The following is a 16,064-nucleotide window of genomic DNA, read 5'->3' on the forward strand; positions in this document are numbered from 1 at the left end:
ATATTGATGAAAAAAAAATGATAAAGGTGGCCAATGATAAGGTGTCTTGGCGGCTATCGACCACGCAAATTAATTAGTATAATCATGCCTGATCAATACAACTAATTTCTGGTCTAATTTGGACATGCTGTAAGATGCTCGATCAGGTGTGTGGCAGTAACTGCGTGTGATATCGGGATGAGCGACGGAACCCCCGGCACTGTCCCCCCCCCCCCCCCAGTGTAAAATGTGCCCATGACTTCACGTGGCCTATGTATACACCGACAACCAAGTGGGGCACGTGTATGTGGACAGTGCCCACAACGGACACCAACAGGTAAAGTATTTATGCAAGGGGCACAATTTACACTGGTGGGGGAGGGGGGGTAGCACTGGGGTGACAATGCGGCGTTACGAGGCCAATTCCTGAAAGATTTAAAGGAGCGCTATGGCAAAAAAATTGTAAAATTTAAAATATGTGCAAACATAGACCAATAATGTAACGATCTGTGTAACACAGAGAGGATCTGATTATCGATGATCTGCAGTATCACCGAAAATACAGATATATACCCGATTATTGATGATCTGCAGTATCACCGATAATCAGATATATTTCTAACCTCTGGACACCTGAGTAATATGAGTGTTTGGTGCAACAGTAATACTTTGAGGAGAGCACCCGTATAGAGGGTGCTGGGCAGTACAAGATACTGCTCAGAGAACAGGTTCCTTCCACTGGTCTGATGCTCCCCAAGGGGCGGAGCCAGGCTGAGAGTGGGAAGGACCAGAGAGTGAGTGACACCAATGGTGAAGTGTCACTGACAGGTCTGTGAACTATCTCCAAACAGGGAAGATAGTTCTCAAGGTCGGACAGGCTAGGTCGGTAACAGACAGACCGATCGGATACAGAGACAGGAGACAGATATGGAATCTTAAGACAAGCAGGGTTCAGCAACAGAGTATCAGATATAGCGAAGTACCAAATCAGAGATCAAGAGAGTGGTCAGGAAAGCGGAAAGTCATAACAGATGATAACAATGCCTAGTCTTAGGTGTGAGCTCCGTGATCATCAACACCCTGGAACTAGTCTGATATATAACAGAATGATAATACAGTTCCCTAGTCTTGGGTGTGAGTTCCTTGATCATCAACACCCTGGAACTAGTCTGAAGTAATAACACAGAAAATATCACAGATACTGACAAGGTCTGAGTGCTACCACGTAGTGATCGCAACGCCAGACACCAGAGAAATGACCAGCACCCAGTATATATACACCAGCGCTCTCCTGCGCCTCCCTTAAGTACTGGACCAATGAAACCTGGTAGAATTGTCAGCTGACCGGCTGGATCAGCTGACACCCTTCTGACTGTCATAAAGGCTCTGCCTCTCAGCGCGTGCGCGCGTCTTTCTGAACCTGTGTGGACTATCAGTCCCAGCCACACCAGACATGTGTTGTAATGTATCTGCCGGTTTGAACGCGGGGCCAGCCGCACCGCTGTCAGAGCATGCGGCGGTTTCTCCGCGTTCAACCAAACTGCTAGTGGTAGGTCCATGCGTGCAAACCGCCGCGTCGGACGCGGAATCCGCGGCCTTGTCAACTGGGCATGCGGCGGTTACTCCGCGCTCCGTCAGGCTAGTGGATGCAGGCCCATGCGCGCAAGTTGCCATGTTGGACGCGGCATTAGCCGCCTTACTCTGAGTACTCGCGGTGGCTTTTCCGCATTTTCTCACAGTACCCCCCCCTGAGGAGTGGACTCCGGACAGCTCCTACCCGGTTTCTCAGGATATAAAGCGTGGAACTCCCTCCTTAATTTATCCGCATGCATGCGACACTCAGGTACCCATGTTCTCTCCTCAATACCATACACTTTCCAGTGAACTAGATACTGCACTGAGTTCTGTACAACACGTGAGTCTAAAATCTTTTCTACTTCGTACTCAGGTTGGTCATCTACCATCACAGGAGGAGGAGGAGTGGAACCTACATGAACTGCTGGCTTAAGCAGGGACACATGAAAGGATCTTACACCACGCATGCTGGCAGGGAGATCAATGGCATAAGTAACATTGTTGATCTTCCTGGTCACTGGAAAAGGGCCCACAAATATGGGTCCTAACTTGGGTGAGGGCTGTTTCAGGGTCAAATGACGCGTGGACACCCAGACCAAGTCTCCTGGCCGGAACTTCCACTCTATGGAACGTTTCTTGTCAGCTTGACATTTCTGACTTTGAAAAGCCTTCTCCAAATTATTTTTCACGATCCCCCAAATGTTCTTAAATGACTTTTGCCAAGCCTCCAAAGCTGGAAACGGAGTGGAAGCTACTGGCAGTGGAGAGAACTTAGGCAACTTTCCAGTTACCACCTGAAACGTAGAAAATCCAGAGGAAGAGCTTTTCAAATTATTGTGCGCAAATTCTGCAAACGGCAAGAACTTGACCCAATCATTTTGCGCATCCGCAACATAACACCTTAGAAACTGCTCCAATGACTGATTAACTCTCTCAGTCTGACCATTGGTCTGTGGGTGGTAGCCCGACGAAAATGACAGTTCCATGCCCATTTGATGACAAAATGCCCTCCAAAATTTAGAAACAAATTAGACTCCCCGATCTGACACAATGTTTTCCGGAATGCCATGTAGCCGGAAAATGTGGATGATGAAAAGATCGGCCAACTCCTGGGCTGAGAGGAGTCCTTTCAGGGGCACAAAATGGGCCATTTTACTGAAACGGTCGACTACCACCCAAATGACCGACATGCCCTCAGACCTCGGAAGCTCACCCACAAAATCCATGGACAAGTGGGTCCATGGTTCACTCGGGGTGGGCAAAGGCTGCCACGTTCTCACAGGTGCCAGACGGGAGGGTTTGCTTTTTGCACATACTGCACACTCTCTAACGTACTCCTTGCAGTCAGTTGCCAATGAAGGCCACCAAGCACACCTAGCAACAAGGTCCTGTGTTCTAGTGGCCCCAGGATGTCCAGCATTTTTTGTGGGAGTGGAACATCTGCAATATCTGGAGACGAAAAGGCAGTGTTACAAATATCACCCCTTCAGGCTTTCCTTCAGGGACATCCTGCTGGAAGGGACTTAAAGTCTCCATCCAGTCTTTCCAGGTCTCTGTGGCTGCCAATACTACTTTCTGTGGGATAATAGTCTCTGGGTCTGAGGGCTGTGCAGTCTCTGGCTCAATGCATCTGGACAAAGCGTCTGCTTTAACGTTTTTACTACCCGGAGTGTACGTAATTACAAATCTGAATCTCGAGAAAAACAGTGACCACCGAGCCTGACGGGGACTCAATCTCTTAGCCCCCTCAATGTATTCCAGATTTTTGTGATCAGTGTAAACGGTAATCGTATGTTCTGCTCCTTCTAGCCAATGACGCCATTCTTCGAAGGCCAATTTAATGGCTAGGAGCTCCCTGTTGCCTATATCGTAGTTTTTCTCTGCTGGTGAAAACCTACGAGAGAAATAGGCACACGGGTGTAATCTTCCCTGTAACCCAGAACGCTGAGACAGCACAGCCCCTACCCCGACCTCCGAGGCGTCCACCTCCACAATAAAGGGATAGGAGGTGTCGACGTGTCTCAAAATGGGTGCAGAGCAAAACAATTTTTTCAAAGTGGAGAAAGCAGCTAGAGCTTCGGGGGACCAATAGTTGGTATCTGCCCCTTTCTTTGTGAGACTGGTGAGGGGTGCTATGACTGTGGAGTACCCCTTTATGAACCTTCTATAGTAATTAGCGAATCCTAAAAATCTCTGGAGAGATTTTAGTCCCACTGGCTGAGGCCATTCCAGGACAGCAGAGACTTTGGCAGGATCCATAGAAAGGCCCGAGGGGGAAATTATGTATCCCAGAAAAGTGACAGATGTTACCTCAAAAATGCGTTTCTCCAATTTAGCATAAAGCATGTTCTGTTTTAACTTGTGCAGTACAAATTTGACATGAGCCCTGTGCTCAGAGAGGTTATCTGAGAAGATTAGTATATCATCCAGATATACCAGGACAAATTTACCCAACACCTCCCTGAATACTTCGTTAATGAGTTCCTGAAAGACGGCCGGGGCGTTACACAACCCGAAGGGCATCACCAGGTACTCGTAATGCCCATCGGGTGTGTTAAAGGCCGTCTTCCACTCATCGCCCTCTCTGATTCGTACCAGGTTGTATGCACCCCGCAAATCCAATTTCGAGAAAATCTTAGCATTGGTGACCTGAGTGAATAAATCGTCTATCAAAGGCAATGGATAGCGATTTTTTTACCGTGATTTTATTCAGGCCCCGGTAATCAATGCATGGCCGAAGGCCTCCGTCTTTTTTCTTTACAAAAAAAAAAAACCTGCTCCGGCAGGCGACCGGGAAGGGTGAATGAAACACTTAGCTAAGTTTTCATGGATGTACTCTTGCATGGCCAGTTTTTCCGGCCCAGACAAATTGTAGAGATGACCTCCAGGGGGCATACAACCAGATCGGAGATCGATGGGGCAATCGAAGGGGCGATGTGGAGGTAGTTTATCTGCAGCTTTGGGACAAAACACATCTGAAAATTCAGAATATTGTTCCGGGACTCCCTCCACATGAATCCTGGTCTGACCCAAGGTCACCCTCAGTAAACAATGATGGAAGCAATGAGCTGACCAGCTTGTTAGCTGACCAGTGGCCCAATTAATCTGAGGGGAGTGAAGGTGTAACCAAGGCATGCCAAGGATGATTGTGGAGGTTGTCATGTGTAACACAAAAAAATGCAACTTCTCCCTATGCAGCACCCCTATAGTGACTCCCACCTCTGGTGTCTGAGACAGAGGACAGCTACGTTGCAGGGGGGAGTCATCCACTGCCGTAACCTGGATAAGGTGGTGTTACCGGGGTGAGCGGAATACCCAATCTTTTAGCAAATTCGTAATCCATAAAATTAGCCGCTGAGCCCGCATCAACGAAGGCCTCAGTGACTTCAGATTTATCTTCCCATGCAATCGTACAAGGAAGAAGCAAGCTTTTATTATCTAGGGGTAAAAGTTGTACGCCTAGGGTATTACCCCCAACTACTCCTAGGCAGTAGTGTTTCCCGACTTCTTAGGGCAATTCTGTACTCTATGACCCCCCTCTGCACAATAAAGACACAACTGCTCTGAAATCCTGCGTTTCCGCTCCACCTGGGACAACTTCGACCGGCCAATCTGCATCGGCTCGGGTGGAGGCGAAACGGGAGGAGGTGGAGTCACAGGAGGCGCAGCGTAGGACACCATCTTTACATGATTTTTACCCCGGGTCTGTCTCTGATAGCGTAGCCTACGGTCGATCCTGATGGCCGATGAGATGGCCTCATCAACAGTCTTAGGTTCAGGCTGACTTAACATAAGATCCGAGACCTCATCTGACAATCCTGATAAGAAACAATCTAACAGAGCAAAGGTGTCCCACCTGGCTGATACTGACCACCTTCTGAATTCAGCAGCATACTCCTCGACCGGACTCTTGCCTTGACGTAATAACTTGAGCTTCCGCTCAGATGTCGAGGCAATGTCTGGATCGTCGTAAATTATTGCCATGGCTTTAAAAAAGTCATCTACAGAGGTTAGGGCTAAGTCTTCAGCGGGTAGACTGTATGCCCAGGTCTGAGAATCGCCTGATAACAAAGTCTTAATAAATTTGACCCTTTGGGCCATAGTTCCTGAAGATCTAGGTCTCAACTAAAATTAAGATAACACTCTACTCCTAAAATTTCGGAAATCAGATCTGTGACCACAACATTTTTCAGGTACAGGCATACGTATGTCTGTGCTAGGAGGAGATCGCACTTCGTCCAAAGCCGTCTGGAGGGTTTGTAAAGACCTGGACAAAGCGTCAATTAACGCCCGGTGATTACCCAGCACTTGGTTGATGGTATCCACCGAAGTGGTAAGTGCGCCCAGACGGTCGGTGTGTGCGTCCATTTGCATTTTTGGTCTGGCGTTCTGTAACGATCTGTGTAACACAGAGAGGATCTGATTATCGATGATCTGCAGTATCACTGAAAATACAGATATATACCCGATTATTGATGATCTGCAGTATCACCGATAATCAGATATATTTCTAACCTCTGGACACCTGAGTAATATGAGTGTTTGGTGCAACAGTAATACTTTGAGGAGAGCACCCGTATAGAGGATGCTGGGCAGTACAAGATACTGCTCAGAGAACAGGTTCCTTCCACTGGTCTGATGCTCCCCAAAGGGCGAAGCCAGGCTGAGAGTGGGAAGGACCAGAGAGTGAGTGACACCAATGGTGAAGTGTCACTGACAGGTCTGTGAACTATCTCCAAACAGGGAAGATAGTTCTCGAGGTCGGACAGGCTAGGTCGGTAACAGACAGACAGATCGGATACAGAGACAGATACGGAATCTTAAGACAAGCAGGGTTCAGCAACAGAGTATCAGATATAGCGAAGTACCAAATCAGAGATCAAGAGAGTGGTCAGGAAAGCGGAAAGTCATAACAGATGATAACAATGCCTAGTCTTAGGTGTGATCTCCGTGATCATCAACACCCTGGAACTAGTCTGATATATAACAGAATGATAATACAGTTCCCTAGTCTTAGGTGTGAGTTCCTTGATCATCAACACCCTGGAACTAGTCTGAAGTATAACAGAATGGTAATACAGTTCCCTAGTCTTGGGTGTGAGTTCCTTGATCATCAACACCCTGGAACTAGTCTGAAGTAATAACACAGAAAATATCACAGATACTGACAAGGTCTGAGTGCTACCACGTAGTGATCGCAACGCCAGACACCAGAGAAATGACCAGCACCCAGTATATATACACCAGCGCTCTCCTGCGCCTCCCCTAAGTGCTGGACCAATGAAACCTGGTAGAATTGTCAGCTGACCGGCTGGATCAGCTGACACCATTCTGACTGTCATAAAGGCTCTGCCTCTCAGCGCGCGCGCGCGTCCTTCTGAACCTGTGTGGACTATCAGTCCCAGCCACACCAGACATGTGTTGTAATGTATCTGCCGGTTTGAACGCGGGGCCAGCTGCATCTCTGTCAGAACATGCGGCGGTTTCTCCGCGTTCAACCAAACTGCTAGTGGTAGGTCCATGCGTGCAAACCGCCGCGTTGGACGCGGAATCCGCCGCCCTGTTCACTGGGCATGCGGCGGTTTCTCCGCGCTCCGCCAGGCTAGTGGATGCAGGCCCATGCGCGCAAGTTGCCATGTTGGACGCGGAATTAGCCGCCTTACTCTGAGTACTCGCGGCGGCTTTTCCGCGTTTTCTCACAAAAAAGAAGTACGTTTTTTTTTCCAGAGTAAAATGAGCCATAAATTACTTTTCTCCTATGTTGCTGTCACTTACAGTAGGTAGTAGAAATCTGACAGAAGCGACAGGTTTCTGACTAGTCCATCTCTTCATGGGGGATTCTCTGGGATGTATTTATTTTCAAAAGCACTTAGTGAATGGCAGTTGCTCTGTCCAACTGCCAAAAAACTGTGTAGTGAGCAGGGAGGCTAGCCAGCATCATTGTTTAAATCCCTTTTAGGGAATATTTTTATAAAGAATAAAAGCTTTGCTGAGAATCCCCTATGAAGAGATGGACTAGTCCAAAACTTGTCGCTTCTGTCAGATTTCTACTAACTACTGTAAGTGATAGCAATACAGGAGAAAAGTTATTTATGGCTCATTTTACACTGGAAAAAACGTACTTCTCATTTGTCTACGTTTGCACATATTTTAAATTTTACAATTTTTCACCATAGTGCCCCTGTAATGCTGAAATTGATCGGGAATCTGTCTGTGGTTTATGGTGACCAACAGATCTCTCTCTAACCAGAGAGAGATCTCTCTCCTGGTCAATCTGTCCATACATCGCCTGATGTATGGGCACCATTAGTGTATGGCCACCTTAAAGGATTCTCGAAGTGATGAGTGACATGATGAGATAGACATGGGTATGTACAGTGCCAAGCACACAAATAACTATGCTGTATTTCTTTTTTTCTTTTTCTGCCTGAAAGAGTTAAATATCAGGTATGTAAGTGGCTGACTCAGTCCTGACTCAGACAGGAAGTGACTACAGTGTGACCCTCACTGATAAGAAATTACAATTATCCTAACTTTCCTAGAAGAAAATGGCTTCTGAGGGCAGGAAAGAGATAAAAAGAGTCAATAGTTCATAGATTTTAGCTCTGGCATATTTCAAAAAAATGTGTCATTGAGCAAAAACAATAAAACAGTTAAAAAACTTAAAAAAAAGTAGATTTAACCATTAAACAATACTGTGTAATATCTTAAAAAGTCATATTTAGGAGAAGGAAGATGGATACAATTGTCTATTTCATTAGTTTATTTTCGCTTCTGGTATCCTTTAATTCTTTTAACTGCGGTGCTTGCCCCCATAAAGCAGGTGTCACACTTGTCCCTTCCTTTACTTCCATACTCTGGTCCACCTCCTCTTTTTCAAAACAAGCAGCCTAAAGCTCCTGCAAAGCTATGAGAACCTTGATCACATAGTGCATATTAGGCCTGAACGATAAACCGTTTTTGGATCGAAATCGCAATCACAGAAATGATGATTCCGTGAACGCCATAGCGGCGATTTTCATCCCCCTCTGCTGTCAGCCCAGCATTCGCCTCTCCTGCTCCGTGCAGCAGCGGTTTGCGGCGGCTCAGTGAGTCAGCGCCAGTGCTTTCACTCGCCGTGACGAAAGTGGCTCACTCTCTCCCCCAACTTCTGCCTACAAGTGTGCAGCCAATCAGCGGAGCGGACGGCAAACTCCACCCACAGGCTCTCACACTTGTGGCGACTCACTCCTCCCAGCACCTCTAATTCACTAGCTGGGCAGCGACAGACTCCCGCATGCCAGGCTGTCAATCACATGTTGTGTAACAGGCGGCAGACTCCGCCCACCTGAAGACTCTCACACTTGGTACGGCTCACTCCAGGCTTGGCTAAAAATAATTTTGTATTAAGGGTGGAAAACTCCACCCACAGGCTGTCACTCACGACTCACTCCTCCCAGCACTTCCACATCATTTGCTGGGTGGGCGGTAGTCTCTGCCTGCATGCATGTCAATCAAACTGTGTCATGGGCAGCAGACTCCGCCTGCACGCCTGTCTTTCAAATTGTGTATCGCCCCCGCCTCCTTTGCACAGTGTGTCAGCATGATAATGATGATGACTGCTGTGGTGTGGCTGTGGTGATCTATTCTTTCTGCAGTCTGCAAAGCTGCAGTGGGGCACTTTCAATTTGTGCAAACTAAGGTGTTATTCATTTCCTTCCTATTCCTTATGAATTTAGTGCTAAGGCTCGATTTGAAAAAATCGTGAATCGAATCGAAATCGCAATTTCTAACAGAAATCGTGCAATTCAATCTTTTCCCAAAATCGTTCAGGCCTAGTGCATATACACACATCCAATTTTGTTTGGCAAATTTTACTTTTTCCATGTAATATGAGAGTAAACAGATTTTTAATAGTTTGAACAACTGCACAACTTCTTCCTAACAATACTTCTTTTCCTTCATATTAACATGTATGAACATACAAAAAAAATTATTTTTTCAGGGCCTGCGCACTTTAAGCACTATGCATAGCTGCGCATGCGCACCTGCTTTTTATAATTCTGGCTGTAATTTTTTTTGCAAGCGGGTGCCTAGACAACATTTCTCTTTATTTTGCTGGGATTGTAGCAAGTAGGACGTTTAAGGTTAGGTGTTGGGGGGGTGGGGGGAGGTTGTGTGTGTGTAAGATAAAGCATCAGTGATGGAAAGATTTAAAGAGGAACTCCAGTGAACATTTTACTGTTGGCATGTGATGTAGCTGCTGCATGGTTTTTGGCAGTTGGAAACAGCTGTAAACAGCTATTTTCCACAATGCAACAAGGTTCACAGACAGGAAACTGCCAAAAGTTTGAACTTTTCTTGTGGGAGGGGTTTCACCACAATATCAGTCATACAGCGCCCCCTGATGGTCTGTTTGTGAAAAGAAATATATTTCTCATGTAAAAGGGGGTATCAGCTACTGATTGGGATAAAGTTCATTTTTTGGTCGGAGTTTCTCTTTAAGGTTAGGCGTAGGCAGGTTTTTTTTCTTTTTAAGGTCAGGAAATGGTGCGTTAGGGCAAGGCATCAGTACAGGGAGGGTTCTGTATGAGAATGTAATTGGGCTGGTTTGCATTTGATGATAGTAATAGCTTTAAGTAATTGGTTAGGTTGCATTTTATGATAGTGTTCAGTCGTGTCCAACTCTGCACCACATTATGCCAGGCCCCTTTATCTTCAACTGCCTCTCGACGCTTACGTTTGTTGCTTCCATGATACTATTTAGCCATCTTATTTTCTGCTGTCCCCTCCTCCTTTTGCCCAAATTTTTTTCCAGCATCAGCGCCTTCTCCGACTTCTGCCATCTGATTAGGCAGGAATTATTAAGCTTTTTCACCTTTTCAAGCTCCCAAAAGAGCAAAAATATAATATAATTACGGTAAGAAAATTAATATTGAAATGAAGTTAATCAGGAACAACTTACTTTGAGTGATTCTTTTGCTTGCAAATATGCTGGAAGGTTATTTTTATCAATTAGCTGAGTGATAAATAAGCCATATTTGAGTTTTGTGAATAGAGCCCATTGTGTGTATTTATGATAATACCTGCTATAAATAATTGCAGCTGGTTGCAAAATCTGATGAAGTTACTAAAAAAAATGTACTACAACGGCTACAAAGTTTACATTCACGTAATCACATTAATTTCAAATAAATACACGTATCTTCTGTACATCAGACCAAAAAGAGGGACACATAAAGTAGAAAGCAACGTAGATGCTGTCTCTCCCAAAAATGGGCAGTCATTACGCATGAAATTACATTTATACCATCATTTTAGCCCCAGTAAGCAATAGCATTATCCAAATGATGACAGCTTCTTATTCTGCAATGTGAACCTACATTCGTCTGTTCACATGTGACAGCGTCAAGAGTGTCTCTTTGTAGGAGACGTCACGACAGCGTGGACCAATAGAAGCCTCTCAGAAACGTGGACCAATGTAAACTAGAAAACCTCTGCTGTGTGATTGGCTGGGGTTCGCGCTCCGATGACGTTTCAGCTGCCGGTAAACCCACCAATCAGGTCTCGCCGCGTTCCGGTCTGTGCGCGAAGCATTGGAGTCGTAGCAATAAGTGAGTCCTTGCTAAGGTTCTATATGCATCATTAGCGCCTGCAGCCCTGACAGAGGCAGCTCGTAGCTGGACAACGTGTTCTCGGGTGAGGTGACTGGAAGCATGGGGACAGCATGAGTGTTACAGCAGCAGCCCTGACACAGAGAACTAACTGGGGCAACTAAATATAATCAGGCCTGGACTGAAGTTTTTAGTGTAGACCGTGATCATTTTATAGACTGTGGTGTCAATTATTATTTTCATGTTGTACATTAGTCTGCTTGTGTTTGTTCGTTAGCAGATAGGTAGCCTCTTGTGTCATGCAATTAAGTATCTGCTCTAATTTTAGTCATGATCTGATATATTTAATTCATAAAGAAACCGTGAAGTGAGATAAACGTGGAAGTTGTCATTGACTCTTATTGCGAATCCTATTTGTTTGACTGTTGTGCTGATCCTATGTCATCAACTCTTTCTGAATGTTGATACTGTACTACTGGATGCTTGCCTGTTGGAGGTGTGTTACACACAAAGCACTGATTCCAAAATACTGACATGACTTAGACAATTACATTTTTCAGAAGAGTGAAGCCCCCTGATATGTAATCGTATTTTCATTTGGCTGAGTTTCTTGAGGGGAAGAGAGATATGGAATGACCAATACTTGGGGCTGAACTGAAGCCATGCATGTGGCTAACTTGATTCAGAAGCTGATGGCTGTGGTGATCTGATGGCTGATGGCTATCTGATAGCTTAATTGATTAGTTAAACTATCTGTCAATTATTAGCTTCTTATTTTTCCAGTTCTCGTTTCCATGCAGAAAAGTCTGATTTGAATTTACACATATCTCACTTGCCATTTTAGCTTTACTTTTTAAGTTCAGATAGGGTTTTTTTTTTTTTTTTTTTTTTTTTTTTTTTTGTCTTTGATGGCCACTGGCTTAGCTAATGTAGGTCTAGGCCACTTTTTTAGGTGTAAAAAGAAATTAACTGATTTAGATTTGTTTGCTACATATAAAGATAAGTTAATTGGTTCTCTCCCAAAATTGCCTTTCAGGCTTTTTCACACAATGTAAAGTTGCAGTTGCGACGCAGCTGAGCCAATAAGTTGTACAGCGTGATGTTGTGGAGCACCCATCCTGTGAGGCGTATAGTAAAATGAAAATATGTCTCACTGCTACTGAAAATGCATGTGTTACCTGGTTAATGCACAGCATGCTATGACGGAACTCGTATCACCTAGGCCTCCATTCACAATACCATGTGTGGTAACACAATTTAGGTTCGAAAATTAGCACCATTGTAAATGTGTTATTTTCCAACATTCACAAAAATGTTACAAAGTTCAAGTACAGGTCAATAAAGTAGTGTGGTAACATGGTGGTCTTAGTGAAATAATTTTCCAACATTTTGTTACCAAATGTGGAATGGAGGCCCATTTGAAAGCCCCATAAGAATATTATTGTATCACTATGTGATAATAATGTCCGTTGCTCTGCAGCGGAATAAGTGTGAAGGGCCCTTAAACTATGTTAGGGGCTGTAAATAATAATGCCTTTACTGTTCAGACTGCAGCCAGCTATTCTTTTACAGACATGTCGAGTTAAAGGACATCTGAGATGACTTGTGACATGTGAAAGACCTGTATGTACAGTATCGAGCACACAAATTACTATACTGTGTCTTTTTTTTTTTTTTTTTTTTTTCCCTGCTTGAAAGAGCTAAACATCAGGTATGAAAGGGGCAGTCTGTCTGGGTCGGGACTGGGTTGGACTATAGCATAGCTTTCACTGATGGGGAATTACAGCCATAAACCACTTTCTTGGCAGATAGGCCTGGTGCACACCAAAACCCGCTAGCAGATCCGCAAAATGCTAGCAGATTTTGAAACGCTTTTTATTCTTTTTCTGTAGCGTTTCACCTAGCATTTTGCGGTTTTGTGAAGCGTTTTTGGTGTAGTAGATTTCATATATTGTTACAGTAAAGCTGTTACTGAACAGCTTCTGTAACAAAAACGTCTGCAAAACCGCTCTGATCTAGTAGTTTTCAGAGTGGTTTGCGTTTTTCCTATACTTTACATTGGAGGCAGAAACTCCTCCGCAATCCAAAAAATGCCTCACCCCAGGAGTATGCGTTTCAGCAAAACTCCTCCCGCTCTGGTGTGCACCAGCCCATTTAAATACATTACCCAAGCGTATCCGCAGTCGCCAGCGGATCGCAAAATGCTGCCGAACCGCTCTGGTGTGCACTAGGCCTAAATGGCTTCTGAAAGCAGGAAATGGATAGATAGAAAGGGTCATTAATTCATAGATTCTGGCTCTGGCATACTTCAAAGAATGTGTCACTGAACAGAGACAATTGGGCTCTATTCACAATCACACATGCGGTAAGATATTTTTTTTTTTTTTTTTTTTTTTTTACCGCTATATTACGGCATGTGATCATTTCTGCATCTTTTTTTTTTCCACATTCACTAAAAATGTTCCGCATGCGGGAACAATGCGTAAAAAAATTTGGGAAATGTGTAATTACATAGTAAACATGCGAAAACCATGCAAAAAAAGATTGTCCTGACCCCACTCAGGATTAAGAAGTCGCTCTCTGTAGACAGGAAGAAAGGGTAGCAACCCTCCACCAAGGGTGGACTCAAAATTGTATACAATGAACAGAGGCGCCAAAAGTATAAGATTAGATTAAATGAGCTTAAAAACCAACTTAAATGGCAAAATTGAAGGAGGAAGTGGTGGTCTTACCTCCCTCAAGCAGACACGACAACGACTGCGATTCAGACAGTCAAACACATTTATTAGGAACTCCAAAAAGAAATGCAACGCGTTTTGCAGGTTCAACCCCGCCCCATCAAGCAACATAGGGAGGAGTATCAAACAATCTGCACAAGGATTCAAATTAAGCGCCTCTGTGAGGCATGTCCTCTTTGCTGTAAAATATTATTTACAGCATAAAAGCTGCTACCACAAAAAAAAATAAAAAAAATAAAAAAAAATAAAAAATTGTAGCAGAACTGCATTTAAACACAGCACTTTGTTCTTTAGTGGAAAGCTCCAAAGAGGTGGTAACATTTAACATTATAGTTTGTTTACACTCCTTTGTCAGATGCATTTGGTAAGAGCTGAGAAGTGCTCACTAGATAGATTTTAACCCATTTGCGTTCCGTCGTTTTCACTTGAGCAATGTTCACCTCCCATTGATTAGCCTATAACTTTACCACTACTTATCACAATGAACTGATCTATATCTTGTTTTTTCCACCACCAATTAGGGCTCTTTCACATCAGACAACGCGAGCAGGAGCCGTTCTCCTGCACGCGTTGTCTGCCTGCGGCGTGTCGTCGGGTATCTGCGGTGCAATCAGCGGCGGTAGCTGGTAATTAAACCCGACGGAAAACGCCGGCTCGCGGGTGCGTTGGAGGAAAAACTGCGCCCGGGTGCGTCGGAACCGCAACGCATCGAAACGCAGCGTCGAGTGTGAAAGGTAAAATGAAAGTTTATGGACTTTCATCTTACCTTGGTTAACGCAAACAGCTGCCGTTTGCGTTAAAGAGAACCCGAGGTGTGTTTAAAGAATGTTATCTGCATACAGAGGCTGGATCTGCCTATACAGCCCAGCCTCTGTTGCTATCCCAAACCCCACTAAGGTCCCCCTGCACTCTGCAATCCCTCATAAATCACAGCCGTGCTGTGAGGCTGTGTTTACATCTGTAGTGTCAGTCTCAGCTGCTCCCCCCGCCTCCTGCATAGCTCCGGTCCCTGCCCCCGTCCCTTCCCTCCCATCAGCAGGGAGGAAAGTGATGCAGGCGGGGACTGGAGTTCTGCAGAAGGCGGGGAGAGCAGCAGACTGACACTATAGAGATGAACACAGCCAGCCCTGACAAGCTGTTTATCAGCAGCGTGGCTGTGATTTATGAGGGATTGCAGAGTGCAGGGGGACCTTAGGGGGGTTTGGGATAGCAACAGAGGCTGGGCTGTATAGGCAGATCCAGCCTCTGTATGCAAATAATAATCTTCAAACCCACCTCGGGTTCTCTTTAACGCACAAAGTCTGCCCTAATGTGAAAGAGCCCTTAGGCTTTCTTTTGGGGGGGTACATTTTGCCACTTTACTGTAAATGCATTTTAACAGGAAGAATAAGAAAAAAACGGAAAAAAATTCATTTTCTCAGTTTTCAGCCATTATAGTTTTAAAATAATACATGCCTCCATAATTAAAACTCATGTATTGTATTTGCCCATATGTCCCGGTTATTACACCGTTAAAATTATGTCCCTATCACAATGTATGGCGACAATATTTTATTTGGAAATAAAGGTGCATTTTTTTCCGTTTTGCATCTATCACTATTTACAAGTTTAAAATAAAAAAAATATAGAAATATTTCATCTTTACATTGATATTTAAAAAGTTTAGACCCTTAGGTAAATATTTACATGTTTGTTTGTTTTTTATTGTAATGTTTTTTTTTTATTTTTTATATTAAACATTTTATTTGGGTATTTTTGGGAGGGTGGGATGTAAACAATAGTTTTACAATGTAAATGTGTCTTGAGTTTTTTTTTTTTTTTTTTTTTTTTACTTTAAGTTGTAGTTTTACTTTTTGGCCACAAGATGGCGGCCATGAAAAGAAATAGCGCAGCGTCCGAGAGAAGCTGTCGCTTTTTCAGCGGGGGAGAGGAATCAGTGATCGGCACCATAGCCCGATTCACTGATTGCCTGGCTAACGAACCGCGGGTCGGGAACGCGCATGGTTCCTGGATGTAGTTTCTACGTCCAGGAACTAAAATAGGTTAATATATAAATACAGCAGCTATGCAATGTCTGCTTTCAGAGCAGATAAACTGTGCTTTGGGAGCTTGTAATTTGTAAACAGACTATATTGTGCACAAAGCAAATATCGTGCACAAAGCAAATATTTTTTTTTTT

The 16,064-nt window shown here is 44.3% G+C and overlaps 1 protein-coding gene across 3 annotated transcripts in view; it reads left to right on the forward strand.

Annotated features, from left to right (window-relative positions):
- The first annotated feature begins 11,064 nt into the window (after positions 1-11,064).
- Positions 11,065-16,064, forward strand: part of HYOU1 (hypoxia up-regulated 1) — a 79,292-nt gene continuing 74,292 nt past the window's right edge. The window contains exon 1 of one of the 3 annotated variants that reach the window (XM_068240860.1): positions 11,065-11,147. The gene's annotated coding sequence lies outside the window, so the exon portion shown is untranslated. Of the gene's footprint in view, positions 11,233-16,064 lie in introns of all 3 variants that reach the window. The other 2 variants (XM_068240861.1, XM_068240858.1) reach the window with 2 other exon arrangements.

This window comes from Hyperolius riggenbachi, chromosome 6 (genome assembly GCF_040937935.1).
Source record: "Hyperolius riggenbachi isolate aHypRig1 chromosome 6, aHypRig1.pri, whole genome shotgun sequence".
Taxonomy (NCBI): Eukaryota; Metazoa; Chordata; class Amphibia; order Anura; family Hyperoliidae; genus Hyperolius; species Hyperolius riggenbachi.